This window comes from Microtus oregoni, unplaced genomic scaffold, assembly GCF_018167655.1.
Source record: "Microtus oregoni isolate MIOR12 unplaced genomic scaffold, Mior012 000016F_ref0000370, whole genome shotgun sequence".
In the NCBI taxonomy this organism is placed as follows: Eukaryota; Metazoa; Chordata; class Mammalia; order Rodentia; family Cricetidae; genus Microtus; species Microtus oregoni.
Genome location: NW_024543075.1, coordinates 331,763 through 350,006, shown reverse-complemented (window position 1 = coordinate 350,006; position 18,244 = coordinate 331,763).

Here is an 18,244-nt window from a genome sequence, read left to right as displayed (position 1 = left end):
GTGCTGGGATTAAAGGCAAGCGCCATCACTTCCTGCCTATATTTTTCTTTTCTTTTATTTATTTATTTATTTATTTAACTTTATTATGTTCATTGGTGTGAAGGTGTCAGATCTCGTGGAACTACATTTTCAGACAGTTGTGAGCTGCCATGTGGGCGCTGGGAATCGAACCCGGGTCCTCTGGAAGAGCAGTCAGTGCTCTTAACCGCTGAGCCATCTCTCCAGCCCCTATATTTTTCTTTTAATGTACACGTGTGTTTGAGTATTGGAAGCAGAGGAATAGGGACGTAAAGGTGATCTTTAGTAGCGTGGACTGAATGAGATCTTGTCTCAACAAAAATCACAAACAAACAAACAAACAAAAAAACAAAACTGGGAGTGAAAGGGCACACCTTAGTCCCAGAATTCAAAATGTGGTGAGCAGAATCAAAAGAATCTCTAAGAGTGCGAGACTCCGCTGGTCTACGTGGTGAGTTCCAGGCCAGCCAGGGGCTACATAGTGAGTCCCTGTCACAAAAGAAAAGCAAGGAATTTGGAGGCCGATTCAGGCCACTAGGGAAGAGCTCCACAGGCAATGGCTTCGATAGCCACCTTCGATGTCCCATGTCCTCAGGCTGGAAAGCCACAGCTGTGCGAGCTGCCTTGTGCCTGCAGCTCCCAGACTGTCTTCTCCCTGTGTCCGAACACGTCCCTTTTCTTTATGTCTGCGCCCTGATCTCTACCTAAAAGGATACCAGCTCTGTGGGATCAGGTCCCATAATAGTGGCCCCGTCCTACTGCATCCTGAGCTACTGGAGGCTAGGCCTCCAGCATTTGGAGACCCGGTCCCCTAGAACAAAACCTTCTCATGTGCAGTACACAGAGTCACCCCTTGGCCTCTCCTCTAGTCCTCAGGGCTTGGTAGCCTGTCCACATCCCAGGTTAGGAAGTGCAGAGTGGAGGGCATACCTGTGAAGACGGATGAGGTAGAGCAAGGCCTCAGCACTTCACCGCAGGTGAGCCTGAAGAGAGGTTCAGGCCCTTGAGCCAATCACCTAAAAGGTCAGTGCCCCCTGACCTGCCTTCCTTTTGGTGAGGTGAGAGTTTCCCTCCCATTCCCCAGGCAGCCGTGGTCTCTCCCAAGCCTCTTGAACCAGTCCAGGAGGTTTATAGAGAGGCAAGCAGACCTGGAGAAGACCCCAACCCTCCTGAGCCCCTTTGAACCCCTCCAGGGCTGGGCTTATTTGTACTTCAGAGCTAATGTCATTAAGGTTACATTTGCCACAAGAATATGCTGATGACCTCAAATAGCCCCTAATAGTCTTCTAGAGGGACAGTAGGGCCACAGAGAGGCTAGTCAGAGTTGCTCTGCCTCCCTCAGACTCAGAAGAGCACGGGGTGGGGGTGGGGGGCTCCAGAAAGATCTAAGCCTGGGCCCAGCCTAGGTTCAGCCAGGGCCCCAGATTGTCCAGAAGACTTGGGAAGGCATACGTGCTGAAGCAACGTTTTCTCCTGGACCCCCATCCACCTCCCACCCTCATATCCTCCCCGCAGGTAGAGGCTACAATGGATGGACAAGCCATGTCACTACAGTGTCTCCTGAGGCCTTCTTCTAGCAGACAAGAATTTGTGAATGTCTAAAATGGGCCCCATCCATGCTGAGGAATCTGAGGACGTGTGTGTGTGTGTGTGTGTGTGTGTGTGTGTGTGTGTTTCCTGTGAGGTCACACAAGGCTCTGGTTCGTGGTTTTGAACAACACAGACTTAAGTTCCTCGTAGTCCTGGCAGCCAGCAGTTGGCAGTGGGGAGGGCAGGGCTGTATCCCTCCCCAGGTTCAGAGCAGATTCTTTCTTGCCTCTTCCTAGAGCTCCTGGGATCCAGGACTGGGTGCTGATGACTGTCCCCCAGTACCCCTGCTCTCTCCCCTCCCCTTCTCTGAAAGGGCACCTGCTGCTAGACTTAGGTCTGCTCAGAACCCAGTATGATATTCTTGAGAACTTCAACAATGTTGCCTCTGCAGAGCCCCTATTTCCGAGAAAGGTTCCAGAAGCTAAGAGGTAGACTTATCTTTTGGGGAGTATCAGGGTGAACATCCTGCTTCCTACAACTGTGGAAACATTCCCTATCCCAGCTCCATCGTCCTGACTGGGCTGTGCATGTAACAGGCATAGACCTGGCCTGTCAGTCCCAGGCACAGGGAGCTGCCCTGTGTGAAAGTGTCCGGGGATTAAAGCAGAGACAGCACCATACTCAAGTGGATCACTAAACACTGGACTCAGCGGGGCCAGAGCAAGAGAGCAAGCCCTGCAAGCTCTCTCTGTCCAGCCAAGCCCCAGGGCCTTTGCACTTCATTGCCTCAAAGGCTTCTTTCCTGAGCCCTGCTGAAGCATGCCTCCCAAGCCCACTCATCTATCTATCTTTCTACTCTTTATGCCCCTGCCACAGGCTCTGAGCCTGTAAGAGCGGGATCCCATCTCCTATGCCTGCTTTGCTGAGGCACCCCAGCACCTAGAGCAGGAACCAGCATGCTGGAAGGACAGGACAAAGGTTTGTGGCGTGAATGAATGAGCATGAACAGGAAGTCAGGATCTGGTCCCAGGCAGCTCTCTGAGGGAATACTTCTAAACCTTGCCTTCCTTCCTGTTGGGGGTGAAGGCCTGGGTCTGTTTGGGGACCTCGGGTGTCTGTTCCTGCAGAGCTGAGGTTGGCTCCTTCCAGCTAGGTAAGACCCAGGCAGCCCCCTGGGAGCATCAAGCTGCCTTCACACCTGGTGCAGGGCTCAGGCTGGCCGTTTGCTGGTGTGTGCAGTGCCCAACTAGGGCCCTTTTGGTGAGAAATGTGCATTTTCACGAGCAACCTGGCCCAGGAAATCCCTGGCTATTCATGTGCTAACGCAGGGTCTTGTCCCTAATGGCTGCCACAAACAGGAACCAGAAGGAGCGCTGAGGGGCCGAGGTTTGCCAGGAAGCCATCCAGGGGGCTGAGGGCTCTTTTCCACAAGCTCCTGCCCTGCAGGGAGGCCATGGACGTCAGAACCCTTTATTCCTCACCCTCAGTTTTGGGCCTCAGTTATTCCAGTCAACGTGTTACTTGGTGCTCAGGGAAGCCCAGTCAGGTCACATGGTTTTCGTGAGACATGGGCCAGTGGCCGTATCCTCTCCTAACCTCCCTCTTCTTACCTGTAAAATAAGTCCCTGTTGCTCTTGTCCTCAGCATCAGGTTCTGAACAAACAAGGTTGGAGAAATGGGTTCCAGCCTGTGGCACTGTGGTCCCCCCCCCCCCCCCAGCCGCCTCCGCTGGTAGAGCTAACTCCAAATGTTCAAACAGTCTGGTCTTCAGAGAGAGTTTGTCCAGTTCTCTGACAAACTGCTGCTGTCCGTCATCCCAACACTCAGGACACTGAGACAGGATATTCATCTGAGGTAATCCTCAGCTACCTAGCAAGTTGGAGGCTACCCTGGGCTACATAAGACACTATTTCAAAAACAAGTAAGAGCATAAGCATCTTCCAAGCCAGGTTGCTGGGTTATCGGAGGCTGAGACGCAGCCCCGCCTCCTGTTTTGTTTTTTTCCCCCCAGGAAGTTGTTTCTCAGCTCTTCTTTCTGGAGCCACAAGGATTCTCCCACGCTCCTGTCTCAGGAATTGTATTGCTAAGGGACAGTGACCCTCCCAATGGGGCTAAGAGTGGCGAGAAGCCTGGATGGGGCTTTAGTCATGGCTGAGGGACTGTGCTCATGTATAGGGGACATAGGAGGGACTGGAAGGAGCATCCAGTGTGGGCACAGCCAGCAGTGGCATCATTCTCGCCTTCTTCTGTGGTCTCCTCCTCCTGGTCACCACCCTGTTCTTGCCTGATCTATGATTCTCGTCGCCATGCTGACTCTGGACACCCTGCACCCTTCCGCTACCCAGGGCTCCTTCAGCTTGTGATGAGCTGAGGAGTGGTCAGGCCAGAATGGGGCCTGAGCCCCTGGCAAGGAACTGGTGGTAAGAAAGAAAATAAGAAAATGGGGCATTGTCTTAGAAGTAGTGAGAGCCAACAAAGGAGATGGGGGTTTCTGGGGAATGCTCCCGGTGCCCCAGGAAGCTGTGCTCAGGAGGGGCCCAGAAGCCAGCAGGGAGTCAGCAAGCACTTCCAGGGTGGGCAAGGTGCTCTTAGTGCAGGGCATAGTGGGCTGGGGACTGGATCGGAAAAGTTCCAAGAGAGCAGTAGGAAAGGATGTTGAGCTGGCAGAAAAAGGCCAAGGGTGTGGGGGACCCTTGCAAGCCCTGAACACCTGCTAGGAGTGACACCGGAGCTGTTGGGCTGTTTGAAGCAGGGCAGAGGCCTTGGCTACTTGGTAGGCAGAATCTGTCCTGAGACCAGGCTGCGAGGGCAAGACACAGAGACCAGCCTGGTTCCCTCGCAGCAGCAGGGACCAGGAAATGGCAAGTGTAGGGAAGCAAGAAGGGAGAGTGGCCACGCGGGACTCAGCAAGTACCGCTGCTGAGGACAATGATGACTCCCATCCCCTAAACAAGTACCTCGGAGGACAATGACTGACTCCCCATCCCCATACAATCCCCCACTCCACCCAAGTCGGGCCAGAGGGACCGTGCTTCAGCTCAGAGCGGCATTTGTTTGTTTCTTTGCCGTGAACAGTTTATTTTCCGGCTTTTAAAGGCACCCACCTCCCTTGTCATGAGCTCACAAACCGAAGAAAGAACGCCAGGAATTTCCCAGCAGGACAAGGGCCCACGGACAGGCTGCCTCACAGCCAAGCATCTCCATCCGGCCCCCTCACCCCTGCCAGCCCAGCACCCTGAGGCTCAGAGCCAGCCGCAGCCCCGAGGGAGGCCTTGTGGGTCCTATTGGAGCTGATTCCGGACTCTGCCATCTATGTCTGTCTTTTCAGAGATCCTTGGATAGATCCCTCAATCACTGGCTGAGCAGTCAGCATCCAGCAGTGTGGTGGCTGCCAGCAGGCAGAGACCCTTACAGATATCCCCCCCTGGCTTCAGGCCATCAGCTGAGGGCTCAGGGCCCTGAGAGGACAAGACTCAGCAGGCAAAGGGGTGGTGGCAGGCAGAAGTTGGGGATGTCCCTATCCCCCAGAAGAGAGATCTTTGCACCTTTGCAGTATAATCTTGGACAAATCACTTAATCCTGTCTTCTGTGCTCTGTCCAGCTACAAAACAGTACTTATGTGGCGTGGGGCCCCTAATTAAGCCAGCTGGCATGGTCCTGGGGGCTTCAGATGAAAGGCCGATTGAAGTACAAAGTCCTGCCCCTGTGAGACACTCCCTGGCCCAGGCAGGGATGCAAACCCTTGGGTAGAGGAGGGAGGAGGTACTCTGCTGTGGGATAAGGCTGGGTCTTGAGGCCACTCACACTAGTTGGGGACACTGTCAGGCCCTGAGAGGCATCTCTGAGCTGTACTTCTTGAAGCCACCTCTTTCCTGTCCCCTCATTCTGCCTCCTGCAGAGACTGTAGGACCACCGTTGCTGACTACAGACAGATGCTGCATTTGAAGCTCTGACATCTGGGCCAGGCCAACTGATCTGTTGTCCCCACATAGGGCCACCTCTGCCCTACTGTTCTTCGGCGCTGGTGGCCTGACCTCTGCTCCTTCTTAATTCCTGCAGTCTTCTGAAGCCAGTTTAAGATGATCCTTGGCTTCATAGCAAGTTCAAGATCTGCATGAGCTACATACACGAGACCCTGTCTTAAAACACCAAAAGCTCAAACAACAGCAGCAAAATCAATACTTTGGAAGTGGAGTTGGGCGTGGTGGCACACACCTGTGATGCCAGCTGCTGAGTGGGCACTAGAAGACGAGACCTCGGCTACAGCAGGAGAATCTTTCTTTGTTAAAAAGAAGGGAAGAAAAAAGAGAGTGAGGGAGGAAAGAAAAGCCATGTATGGTGGTATACACCTTTAACCTCCGTGTTTCTGAGGCAGAGGCAGGTGAGTGTGAGGCTAACCTGGTCTACATAGAGAGTTCAAGGTCAGCCAGAGTTACACAGTAAACAAAACAGAAAACCAAACCAGGATAAAAAAGGAAGGAAGGATAAAGGGAGTGGAGGTTAAGAGCAGGGGGAGTAGACAGGGAGCAGCTGCATCTGATGGGGAAGGATCTTGAAAGGTGGAAACTATGTTCAGGTTCTATAGGTGCCAGGCTCACTGAGGGCTTTCCTGGGCACACACATGGTCCAGGCACAGCCTTTCTTCCTTTTGCCAAAATCACACAGCAAATCACTTCTCAAACAGGCCAGGGAAGCACAAGTCCCGCTGGGGGAGCCCGGGTGTTCCTGGGGAACGGAGCTGCTCGGTCCATTCCCATCTGTTCACCCCCAGCCACTTCCCCTTTTCCAGGAAGGGATAGAGAAGCAGACCGGAGGACCTCAGAGTCTCCTGTTGGCCAGGGAGGTAGTGAGACAGACTTCTCGCATCACTTCTTTGTGACTCCATGGGGCCTCACACCTGCCAGGCACCTGTGCAGGCCCCTGTGAAAGGCAGAGAGGGGAGGGGAGGCTTGGCTCTTTGAATCAGCGCCACTCCCAGCCACCCTTGGTCTTGAGGCAGCAGGCGCCGCTTTCCCACGTGTCTGACAGCAGGTGCTGGCCGCAGGAGTCTTTCCTGGCAGGATTGTGTCTTCTCCAATCCCACCATAGCCAGTCTGGGAGATCCTGGCAGGCCCTGGCCCAGCTTCCCCTTGCAGCAAGCTGGATTCTGACTCGGTAGGTTGGGTTCAACTTCATACAAATGCCAGAGCAGACTGCAAGCTCCCGTCTGGTGGTACTCTCCAAAATAGGAAGCTGAGAAACTAGACACTTCAAGTAAGAGACTTTCAACACATGTCACCAAACTCCCCATGGTGCCCAGGGCACAGAACCTCAGCCAGGCCCTTCCTGTATTCTTCTCCATCCTACCCATAGTGCTTAGCTCCTCCCAGTCACACTGGTCTTCCAGGTTAATCTGCAAGACTCCATGTATTTTCTGCCCCTTTGCACTCGCTCACTATTTTCCTCCATGTCTTCGCAAGGCAGGCTCCCCTCTCATGGAGATCCGTCTGGACCTTTTGGCTTAGCTCACCTTCATTCCTAAATGACAACCCTCAGCACAACCCCTACCAGCTCCCATTTGTTTCCTCCTGAGCACACTCGTCTCTATCCCAAGTCATCTCTCACCTAGGCTCTCCTAACTCCCACGGAGTCTAGAGTGTTGTTTCCTCCCAGGCACACTTGTCTCTGTCCCACGTCATCTCTCACCTAGGCTTTCCTAACTCCCACGGAGCCCAGAGTGTCTATTGCTGTCTCCGTTAGAGAACGCAAAATAGGTACTTGATAAGTATTTTGGGGATGTATGGGTGTGTAGGAAAATGGAAGTTGCTAGTCCCCCAAATTTAGCCTTTTGCCCCAGGTTTTCAATGAGGATGAAGATGCCCCTGACTTCAAATGTCAATTTGTTTTAAACTAATTACCAGAATCCATAGTTATCTCTTGGCTTGACCTGAATTAATAAGACAAACCCTGGTTCTTTGGAATTAACATTCCCTGAAGTTCAGCTCAGAGACAAATGAAAAAAATAAAATTAAATTAAAAAATCCCCTCCTTAAAGCCAGGCGGTGGTAGTGCATACCTTTAATCCCAGTACTCAGGAGGCAGAGGCAGGTAGATCTCTGTGAGTTCGAGACCGGCCTGATCTACAGAATGAGTTCCAGGCCAGCCAGGGCTACACAGAGAAACCCTGTCTCTAAAACAAACAAACAACAAAAACCAAATTAATAAATGAAAAAAAAATACCCTTCTTAACGCCCCCCTCCAGGTTTCCACACCCAACACCAAAGAAAGACTTAAAGGAGCATCCTGGGGTTGGGACGAGTCAAATCCAGGGAGAAGAGCAGAGCCCAGCTCAGCACTGGGCCCCTCAGAGAGCGGCTGTGCCGGTGTGTCTGTAATGCGGGCAGTCCAGCCTTCCAGATGCTCCTGGAAGGACCACCACTTCAAACACCCAGTTCTGCCCAGTGCCTGCAACCTCCGTGCATTTCAAAGGCACAGCCAGTAGAACTCTCCCTGTAATCATTAGGCCCCAACTTGCCTTTAATGGACCATTTAAGGGGGATGTGATAGAGAACACTCGGGGTCATTACCATGTTCTGAAGGCCTGGAGCCCACCTGGAGGGGCCCGCAGGGCAGCCACCTGAAGTGCCAGCTCTCAGTGGGATGACAGTCGAAGGAGCAGGACCCTGTCCAGCAATAGTCCTGACCTGTGGTGGAGGCCATGGCCGTGAAGGTGGCGTGGCCTACCCGAGAGTCATTTTCTGCATGGGAACACTGACTCCTACTCTGCCAGCTCCCTACTTGGTGTGAGTGCTCGCTCAGTCAAGCACCTTGCCTTGCTGGGTCTCTTTTCCCAATGTGGGTAGGAGTAACACAGCAGCCTGCAGCTCTGCTCTGAAGCACAGGCCTTCACACACGTCAAACAGCAAAACAAATGCTCAGCTGAATCGTGTCTGTATGGAGCATCAGAATGTCACCATTGCAAGTCAGGCTTATACCTAGCACTCAACACGTGTGAAGCTGAGGTGGATCGATTTGGTTCATATTATGAGGGCTAGGAAGCAGAGATGATAGGAAGGGGGTCCTGGATAATCTGTTCCTAAGGGCCTGCTCCAGGAACCTTCCTCCTCCAGCTATGTCCAATTTCCTATAAGTTCCACGGCCTTCCAAAATAGCAATGCCATGCATAACATTTCATATACAGATGATTCCAGTGTTCATTGTAACTTCCTCATGGGACAGGAGGGAGGAGAGATGAACTGGCCCTGAAGCAAGGTATACAAATACAAGCATGTATGTTTACATGTGTGTGTGTGCATGCATGTGTGTATGTGTTGAATGTGCACATGCGTGCATTCATATGTGAAGGCCAGATGTCAAGTCGGGTCATCTTCACCTCCTTTTTTTTTTTTTAAGGTTTATGTGTTTTTATTTTGTATGTTACGAGTGTGTGTCTGCATATAAGTCTGTACACCATGTACACACAGCAGTACCAGCTGAGACCAGATGAGGGCATCAGATTCCTTGAAATTGGAGTTATAGATCCATCTCAGAGAGAGACTCACTGAACCTGGACCTCAACGATTCAGTTCTGCTGGCTATCCAATGGACTCCAGGAATCCCCCTGTCTCCGCCTCCCCAGTGCTGGGCTCCAGTGTGTGCCATTATATCCAGCTATGGGTGCAAGGGATCCAAACTGAGTAAACATCTCCCCGGTCCCAAGATGGGCATCGAGAGCTAAGTTTAGAGGAGGCAAGCCATAGAGCAAGAGATCAGAGAAACCCTGCAAATACCCCGAAAAGACTGGCCATGAAATCAAAGCAAAGTGGAGGTCATAGCCAGATCAGGTCATTGCCACTGTGCTCACCCCTCCCCCACTGCAGATGCAGTCACCGGCCCCGCCCAAGCCTCCTTTGGGTTGAGGAGGAGTGAGCAGCCATCAGGGCTCAATTCGCTGGGCAAAGAGGTGATATTGGTCATCAGCCCATCTTATCTTACAGGAAGGAGAGCCAAGGTCCTTAGCGGACCCCAGCTAGAGCTGTCTTCAGATGTCAGGGCTGGGAAACAAGTCGTCTAGAGAATGGAGAGGCCACAGGCGACGCCCGCAGAGCTTTGGACAGCTGAAGAGTGGCATATTCCCGCAAAGGTCACTGGTCTGGAATTCCTCTGATGCCACTCTGCCACCAAGGGCCATGAAAGTCTTCATTCTTCCTCTCCCGGAAGTGCAGCTTAAAGTGGCTCTCTTTCTCCCTCCCTCTTGTCTTTTTCCTTTAAAAAAAAAAAATCTTGTTTTATTTTGTGTGTGTGTGTGTGTGTGTGTGTGTGTGTGTGTGCGCGCATGCGTGTGTTGCCTGCGTGTAGGTCTATGCCTTCAGAAGGCATGTGATTCTTTGGAGTTCCGACAGCTGTGCACTGGTACGGGGATTCCTATGACTGTCCCTTTCTACACCCCTGCCTTGGGGGGTGCAGAGGAAGCCAAGGTCTGCCAGGAGCAAAGACTTTATTCCAGCTGGCCTGCCCCTCAGTGTGTTGTGTCATGCACCCTCAACAGGCCTTGGTGGACTGCAGGCTCCTTAGTCATCTGTTCAACAGACTCTACAAGGACCAGAAGGCCCTGGTCTGTGCCAAGGCCCTCAGATGACGAGGGTTCATCCTGCCATGGAAGGCCTCACAGATCAAGCAGGAGACAGGAAAGTCAAAGGTCACCTGCTCACAGTGGACACCGGACCCAAGAACAGAGGAACACTGAAGATAATGGCCTTGAGAGGGCCTGAAGGAGTCACAGGATCCCCCCCAAAAGGGGTCTGCTTGTGGGGTGGTCAGTCATGTCTCAGCATCTCTGTGGTGTTGAGGGCCAAGAAGCAAGATTTCCTGCTCTCTGCCATGTACCCCAGACCTGCAGCTCACTAGTCTCTGGGGAGTCTCCTGTCTGTGCCTCCTGGGATTACAGACACAAGCACCACGTCTGTCTTCGTGTAGGAACTGGGCCTCAGGACTTGGCCCTCCCTCTTGTGCAGCCATTGCTCTACCTACTGCTTGTTCATTTCTTCTTTGCCCCCTTCCAGCCCCAGCCCTTCACATACAAAACTAAGGTTACACTCGAGCTTTGGCTGTCCCTGCCAAGTGCCCAGTGTGGACCTTGTGTGGACATCCCTATCACTGAGTGTCAGAGGCAGAATCAGGGGCTACATGAGCTGCAGAGCCTTTGGGGCATGTTGCCATGGGGACTTTGGTGGCCCTAGGAGTACCCCTCCCTATTCCTCGATGTCCGGAGAGGAGACTGTGTCTTCCACTCAGCTGGCAAGCAGACTCTGACCATGTGATGGGGGAGGGGGCTGTGTCGCGTCTGTCTGTCTCCTTACTAGCCTTCTGCTTCTCTGCTTCTCAAATGGTCCCTTAATTGGCCATTTGTCCCCTAAATTAAGGGTGATTAGGATCAACCCTTAAGCAATATTTCAGATGGTGGCCAAGGGGTCTGAAGTTTCTTACTGGGGTCCCAGGGTTCCTCTGACTTGGTCACAAAGAGGTCAGCCCTCTGGTCTGGATGTCTGGATGACCTCTGACCTCTGTTTGTAAACCTGACTCTGGAGACTGAAACTGGAGAGACTTGGGGCGGTGGCTTACTGGACAGTGCCAGGGCATGCAATGGGCAGGCATACTTCCATGCCAGATCCTCCTGTGCCCCTATGTCCTGGGCTCTACAGGGTACAGCCCCAGATGGAAGCAACACATGGCTACTGGGCCCAGAACGCTCCTCCTGCCTGCTGTTGGGACCTGGGCGAGCCTATGAAAGCCTCGACAATGGGGTCAGTTGTAGCCTCCACAGTGCTAAGTGCCATCAGAGGGACAGCTACGCCAAGCTCCTAGGTGGGCAACTGGGTCTTTCAGTCCCCAGGCCAGTCTCTAGGCCAGGAGTTCTCAACCTATGGGTTGCGACCCCTTTGGGGTCACATATCAGATATTTACTGTAGTAATAGGAACGGTGGAGCTGCGTCCCCAGCACCCCGGCTGCCTGGCTAGCTTATGCCCCGAAATAACAACACACAAATTGTATTCATTTAAACACTGCTTGGCCCATTATATCTAGCCTCTTCTCGGCTAACTCTCGCACCTGGACTAGCTCATTTCTAATAAGGTGTGTAGCACCCCAAGGTGCACTTACTGGGAAGATTCTAGCCTACGTCCATCCTGGGTCAGAGCTTCATCGATCGCGTCTGCCCGGGAGAGGGGAGCATGGCCTCTCTCAGCTCACTTCCTCTTCTTCCCAGCATTCTGTTCTGTTTACTCCACCCACCTATGTTCTTACCTATCAGGGCCAAGGCAGTTTATTTAACCAATGACCTTCCTCCATCAATTTACATTACAATTCATAACAATAGTAAAATTAAATTTATGAAGTGGCAATGAAATAATTTTATGGTTGGGGTCACCACAACATGGAGCTGTAGTAAAGGGTCACAGCATGAGGAAGGACGAAAACCACTGCTCTACAGAGATTTATCAGGCTTAATTGGCCCAGGGAACTTCCAGGGCTTCTATCATTTATCCACCCTCTTCCTGGACCTGAGCACAAGGTTGTGAGAACGTGTGTGTGCGTGTGCATGTATATGCATGAGCCTGTGTGTCTCTGGACTGTCTGCACCTGTATGCACACACACAGGTGGGCAAGATCCCACACATCTGTCCCGGCAGGCAGGCCGGCCTCGTACAGCTGTGCAGGTTGGAGCCTGCATGAGGACTCCTGGCTTCTGGCCAGTGTTCCCCCTGCTTGTCATGCCATGTGCCCAGCATGAGCGGCTTTTCCCCCCTGCAGCACAAACGCTGGGCAGTGGGCAAGACTTCAGAGCTGCCAACTCTTCCCTTTGTGCCAACCATGCTCACAGGCCTGTTCTGGTGGGTTGGCCTTGCTTCAGGCTCAGCTCCCCGTGGGAAATGCAGGACCTTTCTCCCCACAGCAGATAGGCTCCCTTCGCTGCTTAAACTTCCAGCAGCCACAGCACAGTAGGTGCATGAAGAACCCGAGACTGTGATCCCTGTGGGACAGAAGGTGACAGTCTCACATGGTGTTGGTGCCCAGTGTCGGTGCGTAGGCAGGTGTCGGCCGACTCTGTTACCCAGCACCAGCTCCTCAGAGGCTCCATGGCACCTGGAAGGTGCCTGAATAGCCCCTCAGATGCTGCCTCTGAAATCTAACTCCACCCGCGACCTCTGACCCTTTCAGAGCCCAAGACCACCTTCAGTCCAGGTCCCCAACCCGGGAGCCTGAAGCCATCACCTTGTGGAATGCCACACCTCAGAAAAGTAGCAGCCCCCTATGAATTGACCCTTAGTGTCCCCAGCTGCCATCACCTCTGGGCAGATTCTGGGCCTCTGAACCTTCTTGAGGGTGTGACTCTGTGTCCAAGTGACAGCTGGTCTCCCAGGGCCTTATAGTTGGCCTGTAGCACCCAAGAAGGACAGTACAGTCCCCTCACCCAAGACAACCTCAGAGCCCTGGTGGCCCAGCCATTTGGCACCAGAGGCCAGGACAAGCATGGCCACACCGTCCTGCACCGCTCAGAGCCAAGTGCCCAGGAAAGAGGCCCCTCCTCCTTGGACTCAGGCCTCCAGGTGTGATTAGGGACCATAAACACCATTCTTCAGTTGTTTGGAGGTGGGAATTAGAGGCCAGCTGTCAAGCCACAGCCCTGCACAGTTTGGCTATGGTCTCCAATCCTTAACATCCAAGTGGAAACTCCTGGTCCCGCCCCTCGGGGCTCATTGGCCCCGCCCCTCAGGCTCATCGGCCCCGCCCCTCAGGGTCACTGGCCCCGCCCCTCGGGGGGTTCTCCTAGCCGCTGGGACACTGAGAAGTAACTAGAGAGTACACATTAGCACACAGGGAGACTCTGCGAATCATGTTAAAATAGATGCCCATTTAGGACAACAGCAGCCAATACCAGGAAGGGACTGGTTACCCCACAGCCCCACCCTATGCCCTTTCTGACCCCAGCCTGGCCTCCCTGCCCCAGGGAACCTTCCTTCTGCCCCTTCACCGATTGCTTTGTAGTTTAACAGCCCAGACACACCTCTCTAGCGAGCTGCCTTTCATCTGCGCACTCTGACTCTCTCTCTCTCTCTCTCTCTCTCTGTGTGTGTGTGTGTGTGTGTGTGCGCACATTTTTCCCTTTCTACCTTCATCACATCTCTCAGATCCACACATGTGGGTGTTAAAACTATTTGTGTTTCTTTGCTGTATAATATTCCGCACCACTATTGTCTATTCCTCTCTGCCATCTCTAGGAATCCATTTGGGGTCACAGTGATGTCGGAATTTGGGATTCCTCAGTCATGAGGGAAATGTCTGTAGTGGCAGTCAGAGCCAGCAGTCCTTCAGCTGCACCTCACAAAAGCAAAGTAAGAGCTGGGGATGTGGCTCAGTCGATAAAGTGCTTGCAAGGCAACCCTAAGGGACCTGAGTTCAAGGCCAGGACCCACACAGGAATGCCAGGTGTGGTGGAACTCACTTACAACTCCATCTTTGAAGAGGTGAAGGCAGGAGGATGTTGAGGGGTCTCTGCTAGGCAATTCAGCATTGGTTCAGTGGAAGAGCCTGTCTTAGGGAGCTGGCAGTGTTCCTAGAGATGACACCCAGGGTCTTTCTTTGATTTCCACCTGCAAACATATCTTAGCAAGAAAAAGAAGCTGGGTGTGGTAGCGGCACACCTCTAATCCCAGCACAAGGAGGGCAGAGGCAGGCAGATCTCTAAATTTGAGGCCAGTTTGGCCTCAGAACAGGTTCCAAGACAGCCAGGACTACACAGATAAACTATGTTTCAATCAAACAAATACAAACAATTTCTTAAAGAAAAAGAAAGTTAGGAAGAGTTTCTACACACACACAGATTGACACGGGATTCCTCTGTGAGTCACTAAGTCAGTCAGAAAAGCGACTGTCACCAAAATCCTGTTGTCAATGGGCTACAAAAAACCGTGGAGAGAGGAAGGTGTTCCCTGTGTGCCGACAGCTAGTGCCTACTGCACAGGGTCTGTGCTTGGCCCATGTTGTGAGTAGTCTACAGGTGTGCTCAGCTCCTGTGCAGAGGCCTTTGGTCTCTCCAGCTGCTGAGATCTGGCTCTGGGTGGCTCTGGGCCCCACCAACCCACCGTCTGTTGTCTTGCCGTGTAGTTCAGGCTGGCCTCAAACTAGCAGCAATCCTCTTGCTTTGGTCTAGCGAGCACTGGGATAAGAGGCAGCCAGATTATTGTGTAGCTTTCCAGTCCCGAGCAGATCTGCTGACTTCCCTATCCTCTCTACTGGCCAGGCTCCCTTCTCCCAGCTGTCCATTACAACCGGACTTCCTTTACGCCATGAAAGCCTGAGCTAGGTACTAGAGAGCAGCTGAATTGAAGGGGGAAGAGGTCACTGCCTGCCCTGCGAGGGGATAGTGGAAAAGACAGCTACAAGGAGAAAATAAACACACAAATAAAAGGGTCATACTGCACCGTGGTGGGGTTGCAGGCTGGGAAACTCTGGCGATTGGGCTCACCACACTCAATCCTTCGGCGAGCCTCCAGTTATCCAGGCATGACCACCATGATTTCCCACCTACTACCTGTCCATCCACTGCGGAGTTGTTTGGTGACCACCTGTGCCTTCATACGGCAGGACTTTTGTGTAACCCTGAACCCTTTATCTCACAGGTACCAACTGCAAGCTTAGCCTCCCCTATAGCCGCTGTGGTAAAACAAGCCAGTGGGGTGGAGACAGCTGAGCGGTTAAAAGTACTTGCTAGTTACAGAGGACCCAAGTTCCGTTCTGAGCACCCAGGTTTGTAAATTTATAAATTTCTGTAACTCCCGCTCCAGGGGCTCTGACGCCCTCTTCTGGTCTCTGTGGGTACTGCACCAATGAAAGAAACCTGCCAGGAAATGGTAGCCTGCACCTTTAAACCCAGAGGCAGAGGCAGGTGGATCTCTGTGAGCTCGAGGCCAGCCTGGTCTACAAAGGGAGTTCCAGAACAGTCAGAGCTACACAAATGAACCATGTCTCAAAAAAAAAGACCCTAAATTAAAAAAGAATAAAATAAAAGAAGCCCTTGACTGTAGGAGGGAAGGGTAGGGCTTATCCATTTCTGGGTCTTCTCGTGACTGGCTAGGGGGCATAATTAAAGAGTAAAAGCACCTAGGTCTCGTACAGTGGTGCACACAGTGTGATCCCGCCAGCACTGAGGAGTGAGAGGAAGGTGGATCTCTGCGAGTTTGAGGTCACTCTGGTCTACACACTGAGTTTCAGGCCAGCCAGGGCTACATAGTAAGACACTGTGAGATACTGAGCCAAAGAAAGAAAGAAAAGAGAGAAAGAAAGAGAAATAAGGAGAGGGAGAAAGAAAGAAAGAAAGAAATGAGGACATCTCCATCACACCTAGAACATCCTACAGAGTAGAGAGCTATCTAGGGGAGACCCAGGCAGCTTCTGGGTCGGAGGAAGTCCTGACCATCCTGACCTGCTGTGTGTCCTCTAGATCCCCAGTCAGTCCCCCCCCCAACTCGACCGCAGGTGGTAGCCCCAATTTGTTCTCTACCCATTAGCAGCCTGAACTGGGAGCAGAAGTCTGCAAGCTTTGGGAGCTGACACCCCTATTCTTATTCAATTCCACCCCGCCTCCCTCCACCCCAGTGTCACCTGGCAAACATCTGTCCTGTGAATCAAAGCACTGGGGACTCCCAGGTTTGCCGGGTCCCGAGGGTCTCAGGAACCCTTTGGAGACATCAGGCCGGAGCCGTGAAAAGTTAAAAGGTTCCTCAGTAGGCACAAAGTGGCCCGCAAGTGTCTCCGTGAGGTCACAGCCCTGGCCGCTGAGGCAGTGGAGCTGGGACTCAGATTCCACCCCAGGGCAGCGCCTCTGACCCTCGAAGGAAAACACCGGGATGGTTCCGGCCTGAGAAGCCTGACTGGGAGGCCATTGTGCAGCGACCTAGGGCTTTGTTTAGGAGGAAGGTGACATTCAGGGACGTGTGAGACGGTGCTGTCCATGTGCCTTTGACCACTGGAGCTGCACTGACGTCCCCAAATGTGGCTACTCAGTGCTGACTGATGGAGTCACTCAACCACGTCACGAACTCCTTTGTCTGGGGCCCTGGGTCACTTTGAAAATATCGTTTGTAGGTTTCACAGTTTCTGGGCTGTGACGAGGAGAACAGTCTGTTCACTATGGGGAATGTGAGAGAAAAGACGAGAAATAAGACAGGAAAGAGCTAGCCCCCCTGTCCCCCAGCATCGCTGGAGGCCTTCACCCCTTCAGGGCCACAATCCTCTGCTCTACCTCCCTACAGGCCTCCCCTGCTACAAAAAGCCCAGGATCCCATCAGAGATGAGAGGTGTAATATGCTGGAGACAGCCAGGGTCAGGCCAGGAATCAGGTTCTGGGAACCATGACGGTCGGTAGTCACTAAGTAAAGGTCCCTTGTAGGGGGACTCTCAGAGTCCAGCCTCCTAGGCCTTGTCAGTTCCCACCAAGATGTTCCTGACTATAGGACCCTCAGACTGCACTCAGGGAGTTCTCTGTCTATACTCTGGGAACCCACTATCCACAACTTCTTCCTCAGGGCAATGCCAGGCTGAATGGTGATCCCCAGGATGCATTCTTCCAGCCCCCCAAAGTGAATGTCCACATTCAAAGGACCTTTCTGCAGGGAGTGAAAGAGACAACTTCAATAGGCTGGTAAGAGGGCATGCACCTTTAATCCCAGCACTTGGGAAACAGAGGCAGGGAGATCTTTGTGAGTTTGAGGCCAGCCAGAAGTACACAGAGAGACTTTTTCTCAAAAACAGCACACCACACACACACACAGAGAGGGAGAGGGAGAGAGAGAGAGAGAGAGAGAGAGAGAGAGAGAGAGGCAACATCCTTGCTGAGGGTGGGGCTAATCTCAAAGACATCTAGTCAACAGCAACTCAGGGAGAGCAGGGAAGGAAGTAAACAGACAGACTACTTGGAGATGAAGGCCAAGGGGGACCTGGAGCCAGCGAGGCCGAGGAGCAGGTCTCAGCGCCTGGAAACGGGTAAGGCTGCCGGTAACCATTCTTTATTTTATTTTAAAGACTTTTGAAAAGGTTTATACCTAGTTTACTTTATGTTTATGAGTGTTTTGGGCTGTGTGCAGGTGTGTGCACCGCATACCTATTGTGTGCCCTGCAACTAGAATTACAGACAGCTGCTAGCTGTCATGTGGGTGTTGGGAACCAAATCCAGGTCCTCTGGAAGAACAGCCGATGTTCTTAAGCATCTCTCCAGTCCCCACTTATTTATTATTATTTGTTTAAATTTTGTTTGAGATAAAATCTCCTATAGCCCAGGCTGGCCTTGAACTCGCTCTATAGCCAAGGATGATGCTGAACTCCTGGTCCTCCTGCCTCTACCTCTCGAGTGCTGGGATGACAGGCAAGCACCTTCACACCCGGATCTCTGACTTCCAGCCTTGGGTGCTATGAGGGGTCAATGTCTATGAAAGTCACTGTTAGCCAATGGTCATTTGGCCCCAGCTCTGGAGGGGTCCATAGAATCCTGTGCCCCGAGTTTGCTGCTTGCAACTGGTCAGTGTGTGGAAATCATCCCCTCATGATTGGTATAAGGAACAGCAGTCACTCTGGAAGGGCTGTCAGGTGACCTATGTCCTAAGATGACTGTGGCCATTCTCATAGATGCTGATCATTGCTGAGTAGAAACTTCTGGAATAG